At 49.3% G+C, this 9958-nt stretch overlaps 1 non-coding gene across 1 annotated transcript; it reads right to left on the reverse strand.

The window, feature by feature from the left end:
• Positions 1–2751: 2751 nt before the first annotated feature.
• On the reverse strand, positions 2752–2823 carry trnae-uuc. Its single transcript has one exon. It is a non-coding gene; the product is annotated as a tRNA-Glu (tRNA).
• Positions 2824–9958: the final 7135 nt, after the last annotated feature.

Here is a 9958-nt window from a genome sequence, read left to right on the forward strand (position 1 = left end):
CTACTCCAGTCCATGCTGCTGGGGCCTACTCCAGTCCATGCTGCTGGGGCCTACTCGAATCCCCACAGCTGGGGCCTACTTGTGTCCATGCTGCTGTAGCCTACTGACTGTTGCTGTGACTGAACTCTTCACCAAGAGATAAGTTTAAAAAAAAGAGGAAGAATAAAGAGAAGGAAGAAAAGAAACAAAAAGAGCAGATGGGCCCCAAGCTCAGAAGCCCTACTCCACCACAATCTTAGAGTCATAGAGATGTACAGCACGGAAACAGAACCTTCAGTCCAACTCATTCATGCCGACCCACATATCCTAAATTAATTTAGTCAATTTGCCAGCATTTGGCCCCTATCCCTCTAAACCCTTCCTATCCATGTCCCCATCCAGATGCCTTTTAAATGTTGTCATTGTACCAGCCCCCACCACTTCCTCTGGCAGCTCGTTCCATACAAGCACCACCTTCTGCGTGAAAAGGTTGCCCCTCAGGTCCCTTTCCCTCCTCTCACCTTAAACCTATGTCCCTCTAATTTTGGACTCCTCCACCCCAGGGAAGAGACCTTGGCTATTCACCCTATCCATGCCCCTCATGGGTTTTATAAACCTCTACAAGGTCACCCCTCAGTCTCTGACGCTCCTGAGAAAATAGCCCCAGCCTCTCCCTGTAGCCCAAACTCTCCAACATCCTTGTAACTCTTTTCTGAACCCTTTCACGTTTCACAACATCCTTCCTGTAGCAGGGAGAACAGAATTGAACGCGGTATTCCAAAAGTGGCCTCACCAATACAGCCACAACATGACCCTCCCGACTCCTATGCTCAACGCACCGACCAATAAAGGCAAGCGTCCCAAACCTCCTCTTCACCGCCCTGTCTACCTGCGTCTCCACTTTCAAGGAACTATGAACCTACACCCCAAGGTCTCTTTGTTCAGCAACACTCCCCAGGACCTAAATGGTAATTAAGTGCATAAGTCCTGCCCTACTTTGCCTTTCCAAAATGCATCACCTCACATTTATCTAAATTAAATTCCACTAAATTCCAAGTCTGCCATTTGTGACTGTACCAGCTCTTCAAACGGACACCTTTATCAAGTGTCAATCTCCTGTTTGATCCTTTAACCCCTAAACATTTTATCCATCCAAATAATTGTCCACTATGCTCAGCTTAGTGCCCCAAATGAACCTGCTTGCACAAAATTTCTAGGAATTATGCCCCTGGACCTTTGTTTTTATGCCTTAATATTGAATTGTCTTCCAAGACATTTTAAAACCATTTTTATCTTTAGACCGTTTTGCTAGTAGGAAGGGTTTGCTCTATCTGAAATCAATTTTTTTCCCTCTTCCTCCAAACGGAAAGAGATTGCAAAAAAGAAAATTAAATCCAGTGGAAAATAGAATTGGAAAATTGGTACATGTGCATTTTGTTTTGAGCGGGCAACAACAGAAGAAATTTAACGTCACAATATCAACACGATATATTTAATTTCAATACAATGCCGCATAGGAACAGGCCCTTCAACTCTCCAAGCCTGTGCCAATTTCTAGTCCTTATTTAGACCTGCTAATTATTGCCCATGTGCGGTTTCTCTCCCTCTGTTTCCCTCCCAGTTCAGTTGAGTCATACAACAGGAAACAGACCCTTCGGTCCAACCAGTCCATGCCAAACATAATCCGAAACTAAACTAGTCCCACTTGCCTGCTTTCGGTCCATAACCCTCCAAACATTTCCTATGCATGTATTTATTCAGATGGCTTTTAAACGTTGTAATTATACCCACATCCACCACTTCATCTGGAAATTCCTTCCACACGCGAACTTCCCCTGTGTAAAAAATTTGGCCCCATGTCATTTTTAAAATCTCTCTCCTCTCACCTTAAAAATATGCCCCCTTAGTCTTCAAATTCCCCATTCTAGGGTAAAGATACCTGCCATTCACCTTATCTATACTCCTTAAAAAAGACATCGGGGCAAATTTTTTACACAGACTTTGGTTCGTGTGTGGAATGACCTTCCTGAGGAAGTGGTGGATGTGTGTACAGCTACAATGTTTAAAAAACATTTGGATAAGTACATGAAAAGGTAAGGTTTGAAGGGATATGGGCCAGGAGCAGGCAGGTAGGACTAGTTTAGTTTGGGATGATGGTTGGCATAGACTGGTTGAACCGAAGGGTCTGTTATTGTGCTCTATGAATGCACGACAAGTGTCACCACTTTCAGGGATCTGTGGACCTGTATGCTTAGATCCCTCTGAATGTGAATGCTCCTGAAATTTCCTGCACACCCCTGGAGGGGAGAAATTTGCTAAGGGGAAATGAATTATCTGACATCCAAAACAAAATTATTTCCATTCCTTTGGAGGACAGGCTAGTGAAAAAGTTAACAAAAGAAATGTATTTGCATTTTTCTGTTGGACTCTAACCTGGTGTTGCGTGACTTCTGCATTTTAAGGTAAAATTGCCACGGAGGAAAGTCTATCTGGCCAGTTTTTTTGCATCAATTGCAAAATAAGTTTTGTTCTGCTTGCAATCCCTCTGCAAAAATGTTTGCAAAATAAGTAAGCGAGCAGGAAATCTGTGCAAAGGGAAGGTTGGAGAATTGAAATTTGTGCAATTGGTCGCTCAGCAGCCTCTGGAGGAGCCTCTGCAAACGGAAAGGAAAATTTAATGCAAACAAAAAAAACTCTCCCCGTTGAAATATGGGTTATTTTTTATTTCAGAACAGAGGCTGTTGGATTTTCAGAGAATTGCAAAAGATGTAATTCCCATACCGGGAGTCGAACCCGGGCCGCCTGGGTGAAAACCAGGAATCCTAACCGCTAGACCATATGGGAAGCTGAAAGACAGCGTGGCGGAGAGGCTATAAGAGGCTGAACTGATGACGTCTATTCAGTCTGGCTTTGGCGGTGTTTGGTAACTGCTGGATGATTGGGCCGCCTTTAGAGAAGCAAAATCACCGTCCCCCGATTTATTTCGGCTTTTCTTTCTGTTCTTAAAGGTTTTTAAACCTTTATCTTCGCTGTTTTTCTCCCCCCCTCCCCTCGACTTTCCATTGACCGTCATGGCGGATTTTGTAGTCCGCCAGCTCGTCGCTCTCCGTCCGTTTCCCTCGCCACCCTGCAGGCGGCAGGACGACAACTCCCACAGGGCGTCACGGCAGGCCGTCTATGATCATGCGTAGTGTGTTAGAACGTGCCGGTGGGGGGCGGAGACTGCCGGCGCTCCGCCGGAGCACTGGACGGGGTGTAGAGACAGGGCACGCGCCTACACGGCAGGGGCGTCGACGGCCGGCCACTGCGCCTGCGCTTCGCTTTGGGAGCGGCAATGGGAGAAGCCGATGGGAGCGTCGGCTGTGGCGCATTGGCTGCGGGGAGGAGAGCGCATGCGTACGCACGGCTGGGGCTTCGAGGGCCGGCAGCCATGACAGCTTGGAGTTGAGGGCGCATGCGTCTCCACGGCAGGGTGCGGGAGGGAAGAGACAGCCGGCAACCGGGCCTGCGCACTGAGGACCAGGGTAGGCCCATGACCATAACTGGCATTTCCCATTCTTGTTATGGTGCCCTCCAAAAATGCCCATTCTCTGCTCTACATCCAAACCTCCCCTTCTCCCCACCAAACCACCAGACACACGTCTCCGTCTCTAGACGTGGTCTTAGCCACTCGCAAAAATCTTGTCCCAAATTTTGGACGCTGTTGGAGGGTCAGGGCCGAGGGAGCGGGCGCTGTCGGAGGGTCAGCGCCGAGGGAGCGCCGCACTGTTAGGAACAGCCGTAGAATCCCTATGGTGTAGAAGCCCATTGAGTCCTCACCGACCCTCTGAACAGCATCCCACCCAAACCCCTTTTTAGCACGGCCAATCCCACCCTAACCCGCACATCCCTGGGCACTACGGGACAATTTAGCACGGCCAATCCCACCCTAACCCGCACTCCCTGGGCACTATGGGACAATTTAGCACGGCCAATCCACCCTAACCTGCACATCCCTGGGCACTACAGGACAATTTAGCACAGCCAATCCCACCCTAACCCGCACATCCCTGGGCATTGTGGGTAATTTAGCACGGCCAATCCACCCTAACCCACACATCCCTGGGCATTATGGGTAATTTAGCACGGCCAATCCACCCTAATCCGCACATCCCTGGACACTACAGGACAATTTAGCACGGCCAATCCCACCCTAACCCGCACATCCCTGGGCACTACAGGACAATTTAGCACGGCCAATCCCACCCTAACCCATACATCCCTGGGCACTGCAGGACAATTTAGCACGGCCAATCCACCCTAACCCGCACATCCCTGCCCACTATGGGACAATTTAGCACGGCCAATCCAAGCCAACCTGCACGTCTTTGGACTGTGGGAGGAGACCGGAGCACTCGGAGGAAACCCACGCAGACACAGGAGAGAATGTGCAAACTCCCACACAGACAGTCACCCGAGGCTGGAATGGAACTGGCAGTGCTAACCGCTGATCACCGTGCCGCCTCTACCAGATCAGTTTTGTTCACTGGAATGTTGCACCCGGGACTGGCCTCCGCATTGAAGGTGGGACGTGGATGCACGTTTGCCAGACTCATTCCCGGGAATGCGCGGAATGTTTTCCGACGATAGACTGGGATCATAAGATACCGGAAGTCGGAAAACTCCTTGGTTCACGACTGTAAGATCCTGCAGGCGTCTTGATGGTGGGGGATGTGTACCTAGTTTTGGACTCCCCTATCCTGGGGGGGGGAAGACCTTGTCTATTCACCCTATCCCATGCCCCTCATGATTTTATAAACCGCTATAAGGTCACCCCTCAGATTCCGACTCTCCAGGGAAGATAGCCCCAGTCAATTCAGCCTCTCCCTGTAGCTCAAACCCTCCAACATCCTTGTAAATCTTTTCTGAACCCTTTTAAGTTTCACAACATCCTTCCTGTAGCAGGGAGACTGGGATTGAATGCAGTATTCCAAAAGCGACCTCACCAATACAGCCGCGACATGACCCTCCCGACTCCTACACTCAACGCACCGACCAATAAAGGCAGGGGTCCCAAACCCCTCCCTCACCGCCCTATCTACCTGCGACTCCACTTTCAAGGAATGATGAACCTGCCCCCCAAGGTCTCTCTGTTCAGCAACACTCCCCCAGGACCTTACCATGAAGTGTATAAAGTCCTGCCCTGGTTTGCCTTTCCCAAAATGCGGCACCTCACGTTTATCTAAATTAAACTCCATCTGCCCCTCCTCGGCCCATCTGATCGAGGTCCTGTTGTACACTTGAGGTAATGCTGTCCCCTACACTTTTGATGTTAGTGTCCTTGATTATTTTCGAAGTTGTTGGGGGGGGGTGAAATATAGATTGCTGTAAAACGATGTGGTGAAAGGTTGTTGTAGGGGGTGGTTTATGGGCACAGTATAACCACTGGGAGAGCACGGGAAAAGGACGCAACAGCCTCAGCCTGTTCATGTTGCCGCGATGTCTCGCAGTGGTGCCAGTCGACCACCGAGTGGAGCTGTTTCCCACCCTTTTGCAGCCTCATTTCCCTCTGGAGTTGGGTTCAGTCTGTCTCCCTCTCGTTCTCTTAATACAGCCACAGAGTCATACAGCTCGGAAACAGACCCTTCGGTCCAACACGGTCCGTGCTGACCCCTAATCCCAAACTGAACGAGTCCCACGCCTGCCTGCTCCTGGTCCATTTCCCTCCAAACCTTTCCCATCCATGTACTTATTCCAAGATAACAAGGTGTAGAGCTGGATGAACACAGCAGAAAAAGAAGATGGGTCCAGGCCCGAAATGTCAGCCTTCCTGCTCCTCTGATGCTGCCTGGCCCGCTGCGTTCATCCAGCTCTACACCTTGTTATCTCAGATTCTCCAGCATCGGCAGTTCCTACTATCTCTCCATGTGCTTATCGAAATGTCTTTTAAACGCTGTAACTGTTCCCACATCCACCACTTCCTCTGGAAGTTCACTCCACACATGAACCACCCTCTGTGTAAAAAAATTGCCCCTTGTGTCTTTTTTCAACTCTTTCTCCTCTCACTTTAAGAATATTATCCCTCCTCTTGAAATCCCCCACCCCTAGGGAAAAGACCTTGTCTATTCACCCTATCCATGCCCCTCATGGTTTTACAAACCCCTATAAGGTCACCCCCTCAGCCTCCAGCGAAAAAAGTCCCAGCCTCTCCTTATAACTCAAACCCTCCATTCCCGGCAACATCCTGGTAAATCTCTCCCGAACCCTCTCCGGTTTAATAACATCCTTCCTATAACAGAACTGGGACACAGTGCTCCAGAAGAGACCTCACCAACGTCCCTGTACAACCTCAACGTGATGTCCCCAACTCCTACACACAAAGGGTCTGAGGGATGAAGGCAAGCGTGCCAAACGCCTCCTTCCCCACCCTGTCTACCTGTGACGCTAACTTCAAAGGATTATGTCCCTGAGCCCCCTCGGTCTCTATGTTCTACAACACCACCCCAAGGCCCTACTTTTCATTGTATAAGTCCTGCCCCTTGTTTGTTTTAGCAACACCTCGCGTTTATCCAAATTAAACTCCGTCTGCCCCTCCTCAGCCCGTTGACCCAACGGATCGAGATCCCTGTGTAATCTTCGAGAAACCTTCCTCACTGCCCACTACGCCCCCGATCCTGGTGCCATCGGCAAACTTACTAACCGTGCCCCCTGTATCCTCATCCAAATCGTTTATATAAATGACAAACAACAGTGGACCCAGCACCGATCCCTGAGGAACACCGCTGGTCACAGGCCTCTAGTCCGAAAAACAACCCTCCACCCTCTGTCTCCTGCCGTCAAACGCATTTTGTATCAGATCGGTAAGCTCTCCCTGGATCCGATGTGATCCAACGTTACTAATTCAGCTACCATGCGGAACTTTGTAAAAGAGTAAACAATATCCGCTCTGCCCTCATCAGTCTTTCTGATAACTTCATTGACAAGCTCAAGCAGGTTTGTGAGATAATTTCCCTGGCACAAAACCATGCTGACTATCCCCAATCAATCCTTGCCCATCCAAGTGCACGTGAATCCTAACTCTCCCAGAATCATATCCAGCCATTTACTCACTTAGTCTTGCTCTCTCCCTTTCTGTGTATCTCGCTTTTCTTCCCTGCCTTTCTCCCTCTTTCTATCTCTGCCTCTCTCTCCCTCTCTTTCATTGTCTGTCTCTCTCTCTTTCTCTCTCTCTGAATCTCTCTTTCTCTCTCTTCCTCTTTTCGTATTTCGCTCTCTCAGTCTCTCTCTCTTTCTCCCTTCCTTTCTGTTGTTTCTGTCTTTCTCTCTTTCCTTCTCTCTCTCTGTCTCCTTTCTCTGCCTTTCTCTCTCTGTCGCTCTATCTGTCTCTCTCTCTCTCCTTCCCTCCCTTTCTGTTTTCTCTCTCTCTTTCTGTCTCTCTCTCTGCATTTCTCTTTCTGTCTTTCTCTCTCCTTCCCTCCCTTCCTTTCTGTTTTCTCTCTCTCTGTCTCCTTTCTCTGCCTTTCTTTCTCTGTCTCTCTATCTGTCTCTCTCTCCCTCCCCCCTTTCTGTTTTCTCTCTCTGTCTCTCTCTCTCTCCTCCCCTCCCTTCCTTTCTGTTTTCTCTCTCTCTGTCTTCCATCTCTGCCTTTCTCTCTCTGTCTCTCTAGCTGTCTCTCTCTCTCCTTCCATCACTCCCTTTCTGTTTTCTCTCTCTCTGTCTGTCTCCTTTCACTGCCTTTCTCTCTTCGTTGCTCTATCTGTCTCTGTCTCTCTCTCTCCCTGTTTTCTCTCTGTCTCTCTCTTTCTCTTGATCTCCTTTTCTCTGTATCTCTCTTTCTCTCTATCTTTCTCTTTTCATGTTTTACTCTTTCAGTCTATCTCTCTCTTTCTCCCTCCCTTTCTGTTGTTTCTGTCCCTCTCTCTCTCTGTCTCTCCCTTTCTGTCTCTGTCTTTGTCTCTCCCCTCCACCCCATGCATCTCATTTTTTCTCTCTCTCTCACAACTGAGCTCTGTTTCACCCTGAGAACGATTTCTAAACCCCTCTCGAAGTGAAGGGAGGGGTAGTGGGGAGAGAGGAGGCATAGAAAGAGGGGCAGAGGAGATATGTTTGGAGTGGTGTGGAAAGAGGGAAGGAGGAGACTTAAAAAAAAGACGAGAGAGAGAGAGGGAGGGAGTGAACACAGCCTGCTCCCAGCTGTCTGTAACCCTACCTGCCCAATCTGAGGCTATCTATAGCTGACCAGCTCACCACGGCTATCTCGTGACCAGCTAATTAAAGGCGTACACCAGTGGCCAATACCTGCAGGGAGCCACGTACTAGGAACTCCGAAAGTGTGGGAAACAGTCCCCACAACCTTATAAACTGCCCTTATATCTCCACACACTCACACACACACACACTCACACTCACACACTCTCACACACACACACACTCTCACGCACACAGACACACACACACTCACACACACACACTCACTCACACAGACACACACACGCACACACTCTCACACACAGATACACACAGACACACACACTCACACACACACACACACATACACTCACACACACACACTCTCACACACACACACCCTCTCACACAGACAGACAGACACACCCACACTCTCACACACAGACACACACACACACACTCTCACTCTCTCACACACACACACACTCTCACATACTCTCACACACACACATACTCTCATGCACACACACAGACTCTCACTCTCACACACTCACACACACACTCTCTCTCTCTCTGTCTCTCTCTCTCTGCCTCTCTCTCTCTGTCTGTCTCTCTCTCTCCCTCTCTCTCTGTCTCTCTCTCTGTCTTTCTCTCCCTGTCTCTCTCTCTCTGTCTCTCTCTCTCTCTTTCTGTGACTCTTTATCTCTCTCTGTCTCACTGTGTCTCTATCTCTCCCTGTCTCCCTCTCTCTCTTTGTCTCGCCCTCTCTCTGTCTCCCTCATTCTCTCTCTGTGTCTCGCTCTCTCTCTCTCTCTCTCCCTGTGGGCCCTAATCCCAGTCCCTCACGGAATGTGAATGCTGAGGAGTGGGTGGGGGTAGCTCACAGTAAATCATTCGAGCCCCTCCCTACCGTTCCCCTCCAACCTCGGAGCTGTCGGGAGGGAGTGGTCACTGTCAGCTCATTCATTGTTTTTGGGATCTTGCTGTGCACATGTGTGTGTCTGTGTCTCTTTGAGACTGTGTGAGAGAGAAACATGTGAGTAGAAAGTGTGAGTAAGAGAGAGTGTGAGAGAGCAAGTGTGATCGGGAGTGTGTGTGTGAGAGAGAGAGCGAGAGACAGAATGACATAGAGTGAGAGAGAGAGAGTGTGTGAGGGAAAGTGTGAGAGAGAGAGAGTGTGTGTGAGAGACAGAGTGTGTGAGAGACAGAGTGTGTGAGGAAAAGTGTGGGAGAGAGTGTGTGTGAGACAGAGTGTGTGAGAGAGGGTGTAAGAGAGAGTGTGTCAGAGTGTCTGTGAGGGAGAGTGTGAGAGAGAAAGTGTGTGTGAGAAAGAGTGTGAGAGAGAGAGTGTGTGAGAGACAGAATGTGAGAGAGAGCGTGTGACAGAGAGAGAGTGTGAGAGGGAGTGTGTGTGTGAGACAGAGTGTGAGAGAATGAGAGAGTGTGTGTGTGTGTGTGAGAGAGAGAGTGTGTGTGAGAGAGTGTGAGAAAGAGTGTGAGAGAGAGTGTGTGAGACAGTGTGTGTGTGTGTGTGAGAGAGACAATGTATGAGAGAGTGTGTGAGAGAGAGTGTGCGTGTGTGAGAGAGAGAGTGTGTGTGAGACAGTGTGTGTTGTGTGTGAGAGAGACAGTGTATGAGAGAGTGTGTGTGTATGAGAGAGTGTGTGAGAGAGAGTGTGTGTTGTGTGAGAGAGAGTGTGTGAGAGAGTGTATGTGAGAGACAGAGTGTGTGAGAGAGTGTGTGTTGTGTGAGAGAGTGTGTGTTGTGTGAGAGAGAGAGTGTATGTGAGAGAGAGAGTGTATGTGAGAGAGA

Source organism: Rhincodon typus, chromosome 44 (assembly GCF_021869965.1).
Source record: "Rhincodon typus isolate 14 chromosome 44, sRhiTyp1.1, whole genome shotgun sequence".
NCBI lineage: Eukaryota > Metazoa > Chordata > Chondrichthyes > Orectolobiformes > Rhincodontidae > Rhincodon > Rhincodon typus.